This window comes from Ciconia boyciana, chromosome 7, assembly GCF_034638445.1.
Source record: "Ciconia boyciana chromosome 7, ASM3463844v1, whole genome shotgun sequence".
NCBI lineage: Eukaryota > Metazoa > Chordata > Aves > Ciconiiformes > Ciconiidae > Ciconia > Ciconia boyciana.
The window spans coordinates 30822547-30839563 of NC_132940.1; the positions used below are offsets into that span (position 1 = coordinate 30822547).

A 17017-nucleotide genomic window follows, 5' to 3' on the forward strand; every position below is an offset into this window, starting at 1 on the left:
CACAGCGCTGGACCCCCAAGGCTAGGGAAAGGGGTAGCACCTCCTGCCTTACTGCCTTCCTCCTTCTTCCCAGTCTGGGCACCCCTGCACCTCTTGAACCTGCAGCCCTCTGGCCCCGCAGCCAGCCCTCCCTGGGGTCCCCGGAACAGCACATCTCCCCGCAGTTGGACCGCAACATGATGAGCCCCCACGCTGTCTCATGGATGGGAAAAGAGGAGATTTGGAAGACCTGGATCAAGCCACTGCTGTGCTGCTTCCGGTTTTGTTTTGGTTTGGTTTTTTTTTTTTTTTTCTCTTGGGGTTTTTTTGCTTTTGCAGGGGGTTGGGAGGAATAAAAGGGGCTGGCACAGCACAGCTCAGCTGACAGCATGACCTGGTAACCCACAGTACAGCTTTCCCCATCCAGCCCAGCAGACAGCCATCCATTCGCCAAAAGCCGGCCACTGCCCGCACTCGGCTGCCCACGCAGGCAGGGGCCATGCAGGCAGGGGCCATGCAGGCAGCACGTGTGCCAGCAGACAGGCCCAGGTGGGCACAGCGCTGGAGCATCCCTGGCAGGAGTATCCATGTGCCCCCTCCAGCCCCACAGCTCCCGGGATGAGAGCCAGGCAGCCTGGCAGAGACAGGCAGCAGCTTAGAAGGCTGGATGTGGAAATATCAGTGCAGCTTTGACTCGGGAACCGCACATAGGAGCGAGAGGCGCAGGAACACTGCCAGAAACACCGCGCCCAGCAACGCCTCCTTGGCTGAGCAAAATAGATGATGCTCTAAAGACAGGAGATGCTCCTGTCTGAGAATACACCCGAAGCCTTGTCGTGGTGAAACGCTTTATTCTCATGCCGGAGAAGCTCCATTCAGCATGTTATTGCTGCGGGAAGGGCTTTGCTCAGGCAGCCCCTGAAATCCCCCCCACAGCACTTGCCCATGATGGAGGTGAAAGAGGGGAAGAGAGAAGAGCAAGGCAGCACATGCTTCTCATCAGGGCTGTCACCCCCTTCTTCCTAACTACATGCTTGATGGGGGGGGAAACAACCCAACAAGGGAAAAGAGGATTTAAACCCCCTGAAATGTGGCAATAACACAGCAAATTGAGCACATCAGTCATCTTAACCCCTTCCCAGGGTGTTGTTTGGAGACACCTGAACTGCTCCTCCAGAGCAAACAGGGAGGCAAGAACAGCGGTCAGGAGAAAAGGCTGGGAAATCGCCACACCGGGAATAAAAATAAATTAAATACAGAAAAAAAAAAATGAAGAGTAACTGAGGGGACAAAACAGAGTGTGGACCCCCATGCTAGCCAAAATAAGCCTGACTTCCCCACACCACAGGGGGAGGATGCACGGCAGAGCCAGGGAAGCATCCCATCTCCTTGGGGCCTGTGGCGCTGCACTGCAAATATACAGCATCTAAAGTTGCCCCCAAATTTAAACCTGCCCGGCCCAAGGGATGCTCACCCCTTGGCAAGCTCTCCAGAAAGAAAAAGGCAACTGCCATTAAGAGCCTCGGCAAATTAATTAGCACATTGATACGAAGAGTTTGGTTGCTCCCACTGAAAGCTATAAACAGATTCTTCACTACTTTGCTTACCCATGCAACTTATTTTTTTAAAGGCACTAATCACCTACTTTTTCAATCCAGTCCCAAGTACCTTTACAATTTCTCATTTTCCTAACGTATGCCTTTTCTTCTCATATTGCTTTGCTCATTTTCAATCCTCCCCTGCTGAAGTTTAACTCCTCGTCCAGCCACAGGTTTTCTTTGGGGTTTTGGGGCTTTTTTTTGTTTTGTATTTTGTTTTTTTGTTTGGGTTTTGGTTTTTTTTGTTGGTCTTGGGGTTTTTTTTTGGTTTTTTTTGGTTTTTTTTTAAAAAAAAAAACCCGACCATTCTGCAGCTGCGTTTCTTCCCTGAGCATTTCCTTGGGGAGGACAGGAGGCTTTCTTACATACCAAGCACAGCACTCCGCGTTTCAGGCATGGCATGGCTGCAGCAGAGCCACGGGGGCAATTAGCTAAGAGCAAATGAGGACACATCCCAAGGGCAGGTCCAGCATCCACGCGGACACCGGCTCTCCTGATGCTGACACCAATGCATCTCCCACCAGGCTTGCTCCAGGGACACTGGTAACTCCCAGGCTTGGAGACAAGTGAAAAAGCTTAAGCAGAGCCCTCAAAAGAAACACTGAGAAAGTTTGAGGAAATAAATAGAAATAATTAGCTCTGCCTCCGCCTAAGCAAACAGGGCTCACGCTGCCAGCAGAGCAAGCCACGTTCCCTCTGGAGAAGTGACAAGCAGAGAAGGGAGGATGCCAGAACATTTTGTTAAGGAAAGCTGATGAGGCTACGCGCTAACGAGGGTGCTCGCGGGATGCCACGTGCTGCGTACGAAGTGTCTGACATCAGGGCATCTGCCCGTCTTCTAGCCTTTGGTCCCCCCTTTACACCAAAAACAAACCCACTTTATTTTTACACAAAATCCGAATTAGTGGGGAAAACACCACATTTGTCCACGTAATTCAGCTTCTGCTGTTTAAATGCCATCCCTGCCTTCTGCAAAAGGGAAACCCATGGCAAGCCAACATGTGGCCTGTTTTGAAAACACAGAGTTATCTTCTGATCCCATCCATGGAAACCCATGGCTCAGTATCCGCCGGGAACGGGCCATGGCCAGAGCCGGGACCACGCAGCCGGCCAGCAGTCCTACCTCTACACTGGGTTTGCTTAATAACATACAACTTGGGTGCAGGTCGGTGCCTCCAAATGCTTACAGCTGCAAATCATCCTTTGCATGGGAATAAACCCAGGTTTGCTGCACAGCTCCCTGTTAACAGCTGGGCAGAAGATGGCTTTGCAGCTCTGTTAACGACAATTAATAACTAAAATAAAAAGCAAAAGAAAACAGCGTATTCACCTGTCCAACCCCCCTGTGGTACTGCACGTGGCTTCCTAGTGGTGACCCCAGCTGATGCTTGCTGTCCATATCCCCGGCGGCACAGCCAGGACATGGCAAGAGCACGGCACAGAGCCGCACGTGGCTCCAGGCAGCCACCGCTGCCCCCGCTCACCCGGCTGCTGCGGGAGCCGAGGACATCACTGCACAGCAACAGTGCGTTTGGCTGCATTTGATACAGGAGAGCTGAGGAACAGCTGCTGTTGTGACACATAGCAGGCTTTCAATACCAGAAAATGAAGTTTCTAGAGGCTTTTATCTCCCAAATTTCAGTCTAAAAGTAATAAGAGTCAGGAAATTTACTGCTTGCTCCTGCCGCAGAGAAGTCATCTAGATAAAACCACGGCCACTGGGCACTAGGAGCAGTCAAACTGAATTAGAGTGTGGATATGCAGCTGTGAAAACGCTGGCACTTGTGCTTTCACCTGCACAGTGGCTGGGAGCAGTGAGATGCTCCCAGCACAAGCCAGGGGACATCTGAGGACACAGCCCACCCAGCTGTGACAATGCACAGCCAGAGCTCACCCTGTCTAATGGGGATCTCATTAGAGAGACCATGCACAGCATCCATCCATCCCCTCCTGCGCTGGGATTGCTACAGCCAAACAGGGACAGCACAGTGAGCATCTCTTGCCCCTCAGCCTGTGCGTCAACACGGGCTGAAATGGGACACAACCCAGAGCAGCATCCCACCCCACAACCCACTGAGAATGGCCTTCGAGACCTCGGCACCAGAGGACAAGTGATGAAGAAGAGGCATGCACAGGTCCTCTGCAGCATCCTTGAAAGATGACTATGCGCTGCCAGGTGACTCTAGCCTGTTATCTCAACCCAAACCACAGGCCATGGCCAAGGAACACAGCTTCTGCAGCAGGAGACCCTGGCCTCACACCATACTTCATTGCCTCCTTCTAGCAGCTAATTAACTAATAAAGAGCTGCAGTGAGAAGCAGGTTCCCAGCAGCACTGCTGACCTACAGAGAGGAAATTCCTTTTAGGGGTCTTCTCTGTGTATGTGTTTGTGTTACAATGGCAGCAATCAAGTCTTTAGCCAAGTAACTATGTATTACCATAACAACTACCCACTTAGGGTGCTGGGTGAGCTGTTTGCTTCCATTATCTGAATAACCTTCACCAAAGCCCTCAGAGTTAAAGCGGAAAGGCTTAATGCTGTGCTGGGCCATGGGGGGCTGATCTTCCCCAGGCAGCACAAGGCTCCGACACCGCAGTGCTGAGCTCCTGAGCTCCAGCGCTGCCACAAGCCCCGGGTGAGCGGAGAGGCAGAGACCCCTTCCTGGAGAGGACACGAGGCCTCAGCCCCGGATGGACAAACCCTGGCTGTGTTGTATGCAACAAGCAGCAAAGCTGCCAGAGTCCTCTGACCATGGTCCATCAGCCCAGCAGCCTTCCCTGGGGATCTGGGGGATGATTCTGACAGCAGCATCAGAGCAAGAAGCTGCTCTGATGCTGCTGCTTCCCCTTGTGAGCAAGTGTCCCTCCTCTCTCCTGAATGAGCAAGGAGAGCACACAACAGGGACAAGAGCAAAGTCCAGAAGATGTATATAGGACAACAACTAGGATGCTGTCCCCAAGCATCTTGGGGACACCTCGAGCCAGGCAGGGTTTCTCCGCTTCACCAGCCCACAGGGGATGTCTCTTCCCCAAGCTTGGCTGGTCTCCCTAGGAACTCACGTGCTCAGACACCTCAGCCCCGCTCCATCGTTCTGGGGCATAGGGATGCTCCAAATCCTTCCCCTGCCACCCCTTCCCTCCGGCTCGCTAACCTGCCTCTTCCAGGCCACGGAGGCCACTTGGTTTTCAGGACTACCAAATGCCATCTGCCTCTGTCCACTGAGCCATGCTTACCCCGAGCTGCTAATTATTAGTCCCTGCTCAAGGGGAGAAGGAGAGCTCATGCAGCACAGCTAAGCAGAGCACTAAACCTCAGAGCACTAGGAAGAAATTCAGCGTGGGGCCCCTCCAAACAGAGACAGATGGGCTGCAAGAGCGACTGATTCATCCTCGTGGCCTTTTCCTCTCCCGCCACGTGCACTTCCCCTCGCAGCAGCACGGATGCCGTAGTGGGCGAGCCCTGCTCGGGCCAGCTCCGGACCTGCCCCGGTCCTCTGGCTCCTCTGTCTTGCACTGAATGTGGTGGCTGGATCTGCGCGGCACGGTGGCTACAGGAGCCAGCTGGTGAGGGTGAGCTATTTTTAGTTGCATCGTTTATTACTGGGGAAAAGTTTGTTAGATTAAACCCCCCTCCCATAGCCCACACCACCGGCAGGTTTGCAGCAGCTCTGCTGGGAAGAGCTGCTCCCAGCATCCCTGGTATGTGCCTGGTACCCAGCAAGAGCCAGTGCTGCATCCCACGCTTGGGAGCTTTGTACGACACCAGTAACGGAGAGATTTAAGCAAGGTGGGAAAGAAAGACAAGACAGACATTTACAGGCAAATGTTCCTTGCACAGACCTACTCCTATGCTCAGCAAAAGGTGCAGGTGAAAGGGTCGGGTCAAACATCCCGGTACAGGAGAGCCGGGGGAAGGCAGCACCGCACACACCAGCGTGTTTGGGGCAGAGGGACACGGTGCAATCAAAGAAGGGCCGCTTGGCTCTTCAAGAAACATTCATTTCTCATCTCCCATTCACATACAATAAACTATTTTTTGGGCCTTCACGGCTCCAAGACACTACAACAAAGACGCCTGGAACGACTGCAAAGATCAGATGGAGGAAAGAGCACAGCTCCGAATACCCAGGGGCCACTTCAGGCCAGGAGATGCTCTCGCTCCAGACATCAGACAACCTTTTGTCTGGGAAACAGCTTTTGTTCTGCCTTGCCAGGGTTTTCACGGCTGGCGTGATGCTCCAGCAGCCGAGCCCGCTCCCCAGGGCTGAGCACCACTTCTGCTTCCCAGGAAAAGCTGCACTGAGCCTGGATGGGGCCAGGCTGCTGCTTGGACCCTGTCCCAATTAGGAGGCATCTCAAAGGCCAGCGAGCCCGTGGTGGGTGCGAGGGCTCTGCCCGTGCCAGCAGCGGGATAGCACAGCCCTGGGTACGAGAGCCCTCCTGCAGAGCACCGCTCCCAGGGGAATCAGCTTTAAGAATATCAAAACATGAAATTATCTCATCTCTCCTTTAAGAGCAACTGTTAAACAACCCCACTATTATTTATATAAATGTACGTCAAAGAAATCAGCCCTCCATCTCCAGCACAGCGAGGCGGGAGAGCCAGAGACTGCCAGGGGAGCAGGACCCTCAGCGCCGGGGCTGGCTGCAGGCAGCGAGCCCCAGGCCCAAGGATGCCTTCAGGGCACGGCCAAGGGCAGGCACAACGCTGCTGGGGCAGCAGTGAGAGACAGGGCTCTGGCTGGCCTCACATAGGGATTTCAGTGATGGGGTAGCACCAGGCATGGACAGCAAGGCGTCCTGGTGCTTGGGAATGCCCATCCTGACAGACAACCCGGTGCCCAAATTTCTTCCAGCATCACCTTTGAGACCATCTCATCATTTCACCTCTTCCTGTGCCCCTCGGTGCCAGACAGGCAGATGTCTCTGCATCTCAAGGCAAGGTACCCCTCATCGCACGCCCATCACGCCTGCAACCTGCCACCCCCGATACCAGCCCCACGCCAGCACCGATCCCCACCAGCATCCCAGTTCCCCCCGCCCTGGAAGGCAGAGAAAACACACACGGGCAGACCTGAGAGTGTGCGTGCCATCGGCCACAGGCAGAGACGGAGAGTGCAGGAGATGCCCGGCACAGCTCGGCGTTTCCCTTCCTTGTACAAGCTCTTCCCCCCAGCAGGCCCAAGGGGAGAGGTGTCGCTCCAGTGGGCAAGCGCTGGACTTGGGCTTGCCTAGCACAGCACTGCTGCTCTGCAAACAGCACGGGACCGAGCCTGGCAATAGAAATAATTGGGGACAGGAAAGCAAGCCGTCATCTGTGCAACAGCAGCATCTAGAAACCAGCAGTGCTTGGAGCTATACGTACACGTAGCCAGGGAGCGTGCCCTTAGGAGTTTGCTTTCCAAAGAAGGGCAGAGCCAGGACTTCTTAAGATAATTTCCAGCTGTCATCACCGGGCCACCCTCCAGGAATATAACTCTGCTCCTGCACAACAGTGCAGGCTGTCGCCCCTCCAGGGCCATGCTGCCCTCCTCCCTCCGACTCCCACTATGAGGAGGTTTTCCTCGGAAAGGCACAGTGATCCTCCTGGCCTGCCTGTCATTTCTGCAATGCAGGGCAGACAGCAAACGCCAACATAAAGTGCATGTATGGAAACAGCCCCAAGCTTGTGGGCCTCGAAACCATCCCCTCGCCCAGCCACAGGCACAGGGAGAGCAGCACCTCCACGTCCCAGCCCGCCATTCTCTGGATATTTGGCAAGCCAAGAGCCAGTGCATGCAGGTAGTCACGGGCAGAGCACCACCATCCCCAGAACAGCCTGAATTTATGCTTTAATTAGCACACAGCAGCAGAACTGGCTCTGCACGTCGCACCTCAGCAGCTCCCGCACCCGGGGATGTGGGAAGCGGTGCTGCCGAGCCTGGTAACTCAGCCTGAGCTAGCTCATTTCAAAGAGGACAAGTGGCCCAAGTGACACCAGGGTTCACCATTAGTCTCCACCATTCTCAGCCCCAAAGCAGCTGCAAGAATTGCCAAGGAGCAGGAGCTGCCAGCACGAGCCAGGGTGTGTTAGAAGTTGCTGTGCAACAGAGAAAGAAAATGCTTTAAAAAATAAATAGACCTGTCTCTGGGAAACACTGCTGGCAGAAGACAGCCCAGCCCTTGCTCCTTGCTCCTGAGCACGTGAAATGAGGCAGCACGTGGGAAGGGGCTGAGAACAGGGCATTGCTTTTGATGTAGATCAGAAACCCAGGCAGCTTGAAACCACAGATGCAAAGAGGATTTGACGTAAATACAGAAGGAAAAATGGGGACCCATGAAGCATCCAGGCCTCCTGAGCACTGCCCCAGGAAAAGTTTGTTCCCCCCTGCTGAGGCAGGCTGAATGCACATGGTCCCAAGAGGACCATGAGACCAGGGAGCTGCTGGGTCTGGGCTCCCCGGAGGGTAGTTGTGGGTCTGGATGGCACCCTGTGTATCCTGGGAATTGCCAGCACATGCCCTGATTCTGGCTTCACGCTATGGCTTACGGCTTCTCCAAAAACGTCTGGCTGAGCCAGGAACTGCCGGCCGGGATGGGGCAGGAAGGATACATGCACAGCTCGGACTACAGCATTGCAGGAAGACAACATCCTATGGCCATCTCCCAGGCCAGCCTTCTGGGTTTCCTCCTTGCATTTCACCCCCATTGGGCTCGGTGGCAGCTCTTTCAGACTGCCCTCCTTCCCGCCAGCTGGGAAACTTAACAAAAACAACAACAAAATTCTTGTTTAACCTAGCAAAGCCAGGGAGAAAAAGTTCTCGTTTCCAACGGTGCCTTCGCCGAGGTGACTCACAAACCACAATGTGTGTCATTACTTAATAGACCCGCAAAGGCAATTATACGATCATGCAAACATCAGATTCCCGGCACAAGGAGTCACAGCACCCCTGAGAGGTTAAAACAAAGGGGTGCTTTAAAGGTGAGCGATGGCAGGCTTTATACTTCCTTGACTTCTGTTCTCATTATGTACAAAGGCTCACTGAAAAGGTCTTATTGTTTGTGCAAAGAAAAAAAAAGACAGTCTCTTGCACAAATTGCACGGTGAAGAAGGGAAGGGGATAAAGAATAAGTCTGTCCTGCCATGCTGAAGACTAGGAGAAGAAAGCATGCTATGCATCCTCTGCTGTGAGGTCCTCGCCAGCCACAAGCACAAGCCAGAGCCCCTGACGGGGTGGGCATCACACAGTCAGGCCAAATTACTGGGTAAATAGAGCAAGACCTTCCTGATTCCATCTAAAAGGAGGAAAGGCAGGTTTTCCTTTTGCTCCTTCACCTAGGTCTTCTATAACCCTTCCCCATTTACCTTGCACCCTGCAGAGAACCGAGTAGATTTGCATTTTACCTTATCCTGACTTGATCTGGGTGAGGATAAGTGGACAATAAAAAGGTATTTCTTGCCTGTCAGCATAACAGATGCACAAATCAGGCCTTGGGGACCCTTTAGCAAGCAACAAGCTTCCCTTCTGGGTCCAAAGGGTAGGAGAGCATGTCCCAGGACACTCAGCTGCTCAGGCACAAAAGCCTGGATGAGCCCCTGCCCTTCCTCCCCCTCCTCATCCTCACCTGTCCCTGCCTCAGCCAACTCCAAGCTGCCACACATACCCAGAGCTCATCCCCTGAGCCCAGTTTCTCCCCGATCTCCTACAGTATGGGAGACAGGAGAAAAGCAAATAAATATTTATGGGGAGCTAAAAAGAACATTTCAGCAATCCTGCTTTATTTGCCAGGACTAATAACCTGGCTCAGCAAGCGGCCACTCCTCACCTCCCACCCAATGCACACACACCCGGGAAGTCCCAAGGGCCCCTCTCCTCCCCAGGGGACACCACCAAATCCCTCAGGGAAGCCTGGTGCTTCCTTCTGTCCCCTAAAGGCAGCCGCGCTCCTGGACCCGGTGGGCAGCCGGGGGCTAAGCCAGCCTGGGCATGAGCCCAGCTGCTTCGCTAAGGTGCCAAGCGAAAGGTTAGTGCTTCTGGAAACCATCCTCTTGGGCAGGCACAGAGCACGGCATTTTTAGGCGCTGCTCTTTCAGATAGGTCCGTCTGGACCCCAGCTGCCATCGGTGGCCTCCCCTCCCTCCAGCAATGCAGCTTTGCCCCCAACTCCTGGTGCCAATTCCCCCTCCAAACGCCAGCAACAACGGTGCTTATCGCCCACGGACTGCCTTGCTTCATCAGCACCAGCAATTCCAGCACATCCCTTTGGGATCAAAGCCACCACCTTATTGTCAGGCTCCCTCTCCTCCTCAAAATATTTCTTATTGCGACAAAAGCTCATCCAGCTCCACTTTCCCTTCTTTTATCAGTTTGCTACAATTGCTGGCATCGAGCTGTTAATACTGTGATTGCCTCCCCTTCTTCTCCTCTTTATTTGTGGCATTATTTCATTGCTGCTATTTCATCCCGCTGAAACACGTTACTCGGAATAATTTATACTAAAGCAAGCTTCCTGCCAGATAGCTGCTTCATGGGACACTTCTGCATGGCACGAACGAGCTCAAAATAAGGATGAGATTAATTCATAGAGGAGAGGAGGGCAGGCACAGCCAGGATAACAGCCTAGCTGTAATCACCAAGCTCTGTGCTGCCAATAGCTGGAGCCTGGGAAGATCCAGCAGGCAAAGAGCAACGTACATCCTATTTCTTACACTGTTCCTTATATTTCTTAAGACACACACCAGTCCAGCCCAGCATCCTCTGCAGTCCTAGCTGAGCAGCCAGACCAGGCACGGAGCTAGAAGGAGCTTTGCTCTGACCCAAGCTAACTGCTTACTTGTCAGCCCCATCTCCCTACCGAAATAACGCCTGACAGCTGAATTAGCTCATAACTCTATCATGAAATTGGCCCTTTTACAGCAGTGTGTGTGCTTGGAGCTTGGACTTTACTGTATTTGCAAACATCGGCAATCACGTTGCGGAGCACGGAAGTGGCTGCTAATTGGTGTCCCCCCCATCCATCCCTCTGTTTCCAGGAAGGCAGACTAGGCTCTTCCGCGGGCGGCACGCAGCTCTTTTTACACTAGGAAACTGCCATCTGTAATTTTTAGACATCTCGAGGATGGCTGAGGACCGGCAGCGCAAGACTGCCGGCGTATGTCACTCAGCCTGCAGCTGCCCGGGGGTTTCTCCTCCGGCACGGCAGTCCGGCGCTGCCATGTAATTCGGCACTGCCCCCCCTCACCAGCACCCCCTCGTGCATGCTCATGCTGGACACCAGCAGACACCATTTGCTTTCAGAGCCTTGGCGACTCGTAAACGGGCAATGCTATTTCTGGCAGCACCACTCCCCCTCTCTCCTCTTGCCCACTCGCTCCTTCCTAAATAGTTTAAGGCCATTGATTTTCCCATGCCAGCCATCCACCGTCTGCCGGCAGGCTTCAGGAGTACTGGCAAGACGTTTGAGCAAGCTGGGGCGATCCAAGCAATTATCCTTCATGGTCCCCAGCACCCCCCGCCTCCATCTCTCCAAGTGGCAGTGACCAAAATTAATCCCTCCCAGGAGGGTGCCACGCTGACACATCCACCCTTCCCAGGCTGGAGCTGATACGCAACTCCTATACAGCATTTAGGGTTTAAGCCAGGTCATTTTCTGGGTTTAAACCTTGTTGGTGTGATAGCCACCAACAGAAATGCTTGCAAGGGCTCCAGCCTTCCTCCAGTGCCTGTTGGTCTGCTGGGGCTGTAGTAAAACCCCATCGCACTACACGCCAGTGCAGAATCACCATTCGGGAATACAACATTCATGCTTGGGTTTTACACCCTTCCCTCTGACTGCAACAGGCTGGACAGCCCCTACAAAACAGGCCAGCAATTTGTTACAGTCCCCAGCTGAAAACAGAAGATGCTTAAAGCCTGCGAGCACCCAGATGGGATTCTCAGTCTCAGGGAGCACCCGGCACAGGCTCCACAAGGGTCAGCGCTGCAACCAGGACTGGCTCTCCAGCAAAACCGAGGCTTCCCCTAAAGCAGCGGTTGCTGGGACAAAGCTTCTGGCCTCTCCAGCTCCAAGAACTACTCGCAGGCTCTGCCCCACGGCTACCCAGCACCGTCACCCTCCACAAGTGATGCTCAGCTCATCACCTCCTCTGCAAGTGATGCTCAGCTCACAAGTGGCGCTGGGGTCCAGGAAAATAGGTGAAGGCAGTTAGTCTGTCCTGGTCCTTTTTTCTTGCCTAAAGCCTCCAAGTGAAACAACTCCAGCATCCCGATGGGGAGGAAGAAGGCTTTGTGTCCAGCTCTTCGCTGTCCCCTCTTCCCCTGCCCTTCCCTTTCTTGGACACAATCTGTCATTGAGGAAGCACAAGTTGGACACCAAGACATAAACCTGTCCCATCCCTCCTCCTAAAACACCCTTGAGCCAAAGTACTGAGCACCTTCAAGCCAGAGCTACTCCTACACATGGGCCACCCGTGTAGCCAAGTACACGGGTCAGCCAAGTACCCTTTGTCAGCCAAGTACAGACTGGAGCAGACACCCCACATGCCAGTCACTAATTCCAAGTGCATCCCACACACCCTCGGGACATCTCCCCATCCATCTCTGGCCTTGCATACACAGAACGTGTCTCGCTCCGTGCGAGACAAGCCGCTCGCTGGGGATACGCATCTGCAGCGCTCACAGTATTTGCCCTTGCTGCGCCTCCCAAGACACCCTCCATCACCCAAGGCCAACTGTAGGTCAGGCTGCCGGAGCTCCCACTTGCACCCACACCCCTCCCCGAGCTAACCCTCCCTGCTCACAGTTGTGGCTCATTTCCACCACGCTCATTTTTATTTTGCACAGAAAACTTGGCCTCAGAAATTCAGCAGCGAAGCTTGTCAACGCCAGCGAGTGCACAAAGAAATTGTCAAGCCGTCCGCAAAGAACTTTCCAAGCAGTCAGCATCCCTGCAGCACGTGGTAGGGAAGGCTGGCTGCAGATCACACACAGCCACTGCGGGACTTCTAGACACAAGACTCAGCGCGGCCTCAACGCCCAGGTTACCCCTCTGGAGAAACTTCTCAGAGGCAAGAATAGTCCACAGCGGTTTTAGGCTCTTTCCAGCCACCTCGGATCTCCAGCCAAAGCGTTGAATCACCTGTAGCCTGGTGTGGGTCCAAGAGCAAGCCCAGGTATTTACCCCACTGCCAAGAGATAGGGGGTCTCCCACACCGCTCTGGCAAATGACCGGGAGCCGAGCCAATGCCTCTGGGTCAAGCTCCTTTCACCTGTGGGTTTTCTCATCCCATTTGAAAATCAAAGCGAGCAATTTGGATGGGGACCACAGTACTGAGTGCACGGCTATGGTGCGCTGCTTGGTCCAGACGTGGCCCAGCACATCTGAGGCCCAGAAAGCAGTGCTACAGGCACGGACCCCGCTGCATAGTTTAACCCCCCAAGCAGGTTTTGACCAAGGATGCTCCACACCAAGCAATGCATCCTCTAAAGAGGCTCAGGTGCTTTCCGCAGCCCACGGGAGCTTTAACACGAGGACAATACAGAGCATTTCTAAAAATCCCAGTCTGCCATGAGACATGGAGCACCATGTATGTACAGCCTGCTTGAAACGGCTAACGGATTGCATTTATTCCAAGCTTGCTACTTCCATATGCCAGGGAAAAAAAGCCCAAAACCAGAGCACTGATGATAAATTTCTAAAGCTACTGTAGCAAGGAAAAAAAAAAACCACACCAAACAAAAAAACCCACAAACATCCCATAGTAGAAGCCTCATGCCATCTCCCAGAAACTCTCTGTGCTGCGAATGCCAAATTATTAAGTCAAAAGGAAGAAGGAAAAAAAACCTCTTCCATAACAGATTGCTATTGTGTTTCCTTTCAAAAGGATAACACTAACCACGGTCCCTCGCTGCTGCTTTCATATTCAGCATCCACTTCAGCAGCTTCTTATTTAAGAAGTAAAACCCACACCTTTGCCCTCGGGTTCGAAGCAGGGCACGGGAACATGGGCTGGCCCCACACTGCCCGGGCAAGAGTGCAGCCGCCATGCTGTCACCTAAAGGGGCTTAACCCAGGGCTGGCAGAAGGAACAAGGGCTCATCCTAAACCCAATAGGAGGCCTGATTTCACCCATCCTTGTTGCTGTGCTTCACCCTGGGGACCACCACACCCCCCCAGGGTGATGTGCAGGGACGCACAGGGCTCAGACACGCTCCCATGCGAAGCGCCCGGTCACAGCAGTGCATGGTGGAGGTCAAGGGACCAGGGCTTGGCACCAGCCAAGCCTGCACAGAGCTACTGATGCTCCTCAGCATCCCCAGGGCCAGCTCCAACCCAGCCATAAGTTTTCCATCCAGGAAAGCCTCGGGCAGCAAGCCCCTCACCCCAGGCGGCCTCACAGCAGCGGCACGGCCCCGGCACGCTCACGGGGTACAGGAGAGGAAAGCGTGTGGGTGCTCACCTCGGGCTGCACCACCCACGTCTCCTGCCATGGCTCACCCAGCCCTCATGGTGTCTGGGGACCCCGTGCCAGCCACTGAGCTGGGACAGATTAATCCTATCTGGATCCAGAACAATCCTTGTTAAAAATAGGCTCTACCTATCACTCTCCCGGCTCACACGAGCATCGTCACTTTGGCCCCGGCATGCTTCCCAATGTGACTAACGCCAGCGGCGTGTGACTAACACCCCGTCCCACACCGGGGAGGGAGACGGCCCCCGGCAGCACAGGCAGTCATGAGTGGGTGGCCGAGCCACAGCGTTTTGGCTGGAGCAAGCTCTCCCTGCTCTTCCTCGCAGGGTTTCTCCTTGCGTCTTGCCCACCCTGCCACCGAGCACCATCCCGGGCTGGGAGAGCGTCATGGTGGTGCCGCCCGGCTGCAGCATCCAAGCCAGTCCAGCCCCGGTGCAGGGCACAGCCCTGCAGGGATGCTCCAACCGAAGCTCAGCCCGCAGGTCCCCCCGTGGAGCCAGGGACAGGATGCCATCCCAATCCACCGCTGTGTGCCTGAAGGATCCTGCAATCTGACGAGGTTTTGGTTATTTCTGAAAACCCTGGGGCCTGAAGACAGGAAATGGGGGAACTCTCAGCTCGCTCAAGAGGAAGGGCTGGCCCAGCCCCATGCACCCATTAAGAAGATGCAATCCTGGCTCAGCACCAGATGAGCAGCAGTGTCTGACAATCCCCAAAGCAACGCCAGCCACTGAGGCCTCAGGGAAAAAAAACCACATACCAAGGAAGATGCTGATTTACTGAAGAGTCCAGAAAACAAGCATGATTTGGAAAAATGTGAGTTTGGAGGAAAGGTGGGAAGAAGTGCAGTTGTTTCCACTTCTTGATGCCAAACAGAGGCAACAGCATCCTCTACCACACCAAGCATCGCTGAGAGGCCACCAGAATAAACTGCTCCCCAGCCAAAACAAGACCAGAAGTCCCTTCCAGCCCTCCCTCTGCTCCCTCTTTGGTCCCAAAGCTTCAGAAAGCAGATACAGACCTGAAAAAGTGAATACAAGAAGCATTAATGGTTTTCAGCTCATTTTTTAGAGCACAAATCATGATTTTTACATGTTTCTATATCCCAATGGAATGTTTGCATCTCCTTGGCTGAAGGAAACAGCAGGATACAGCAGCCCAGAGCCTGCAGCCTTCAACCCTTGAATCCACAAAACTAGAGATGCAAAAAAAAAAGAGGGAGAAAAGGGGCTAAAATCCAAGTAAAGACATCTAATGCAACCAGCACGCAAGGAGACATTTCAAGCCACCCATACCCCCCAGCCTTTTAGAAACACATTAAACACTCCTCAAGACAGCTTTTATATATTGTGCTGGGAACCGCGCACGACCCGAGGGAGGTTATTTGTCTTCTCCTCCCAGTGATGCACAGCAATAGCCACCAGCAGCCTGGGTGATTTAACAGCGGCGGTGCAGGACGTGCACGAAGGCACCAGTATCACATAGGCACCTATTTCTGTGGACTACGTCGACCTGGTCCAGCCTCAGTTAGAAGAGCCCCATGTCAAGGCTGGGGTTGGGAAGGTCAGCACTCAAAGATCTCCCTGGATCCTCATTTTACACACCCAAATATCACCACAGAGATGAGACCTCCATTTGCTCTTCTGAGCCAAGGGTCCTTCCCACCCCAGTATGCCAGTACAATTTAGACCAACACAGCAAAACAGCTTCACCTGGTCAGATATAAGCATTTCTCAAGGCAATCCCATAAAGCAATGTTAATATTGATGTGCTACAAGAGCACGAGATGGGGTGATCAGTTCCTGGTGCAGGGTACTCATGTTTTCTAATAGCAAGAATCCAATATCACCTGGAAGGGAGAACTGTCAAGCCTCACTACTTACTCTGTAGCTCCAGGAGCCACATTTCACTTATTTGCCTCATCTGGTCTCCTCTAATAAAAAAAAAACCAACCCTGAATTATTAAGGGAGCTGATGAATAACAGAGCAAGATGAAAATATTGTAAGTTGCTCTCTCATATCTGTTCAACTTGATTTTTTTTAAGCATTTAAATCCTCACTTTGACACAACACTGCTCCTGCTGCAGGGCACTCCAATCACAGCATAAGCCTTTTGTTAATAAAATACATGTTTGATACAATAGAGCGGCCTCAGCCTTTCTTCTCATCGCTTCAGCCCAGCTCTCCTGCACTGGCACTGCAGGTAGGATACTCCTCTGAAGATGGCAGAGATAGAGTATCACACATACGTGTGCACACACATGCTTTCCTTTCTCCCCCTCTTCCAGGCATGGAGAAACAAGCAGGGTTTCTCAGTGCCCCAGAGCCTCCTCCCCATCCACGTCTTCCCCTGGCAGGAGGAGCACAGCGCTGCTGAGAACTGACCCCCCTCCTCACTTCAGTGCAGAAGTGATGGTGTTCATCAGCCCCAGGAATTGCCCCCATCCTCTGCACGCTGCATGCCATTCCCTGGTGCAAGGAGCACCCCAGCAGCACCCACACCCCTTGCGGTTACAGATCTAGTGCATACAAAGGTCCACCTTTACAAAAGCAGCTGGTGACACCTTCAAGATGCTCAGGTTAAAGCATCACACTCTCCTCCGTCGCCTGCACCCCTGGGAGAAGCTGCTTTAGGAGATCCACAATGCAGGAGCTCCCCATCTCGTTACCCAATGCCTCTTTTGGAATCCTGAGCCAAGAAACTCGCCTGTTTTGGCACACAAAGGCTGTGGTGGGAGCCCCGGGGGATCGGTGCCTGAGCTGCCCGCCTGCCTGCTCTCCAGGAGCTGCTCCGCAGCCCCCGGCAGCAGTTTGTGTTTCGTGCCAGGGAAAGCATCCACACCTTTGGCTCGCTTCCTGGGGCGAGCTGCACGGTACGGATGATGGGAGCAGGAGAAGAGAGAGATCGCATATGAGAGCTTTCCAAAATTAAAAACAAAGAGAACATCCTTTGGGGAAGAGGCCGAGATAATTAAAACATTAATTCAG

The 17017-nt window shown here is 53.4% G+C and overlaps 1 protein-coding gene across 5 annotated transcripts in view; it reads right to left on the minus strand.

Moving 5' to 3' along the window:
- CACNA1E (calcium voltage-gated channel subunit alpha1 E) overlaps positions 1-17017 on the minus strand; it is a 139520-nt gene that overhangs the window by 113793 nt on the left and 8710 nt on the right. The gene's annotated exons all lie outside the window — the stretch shown is intronic.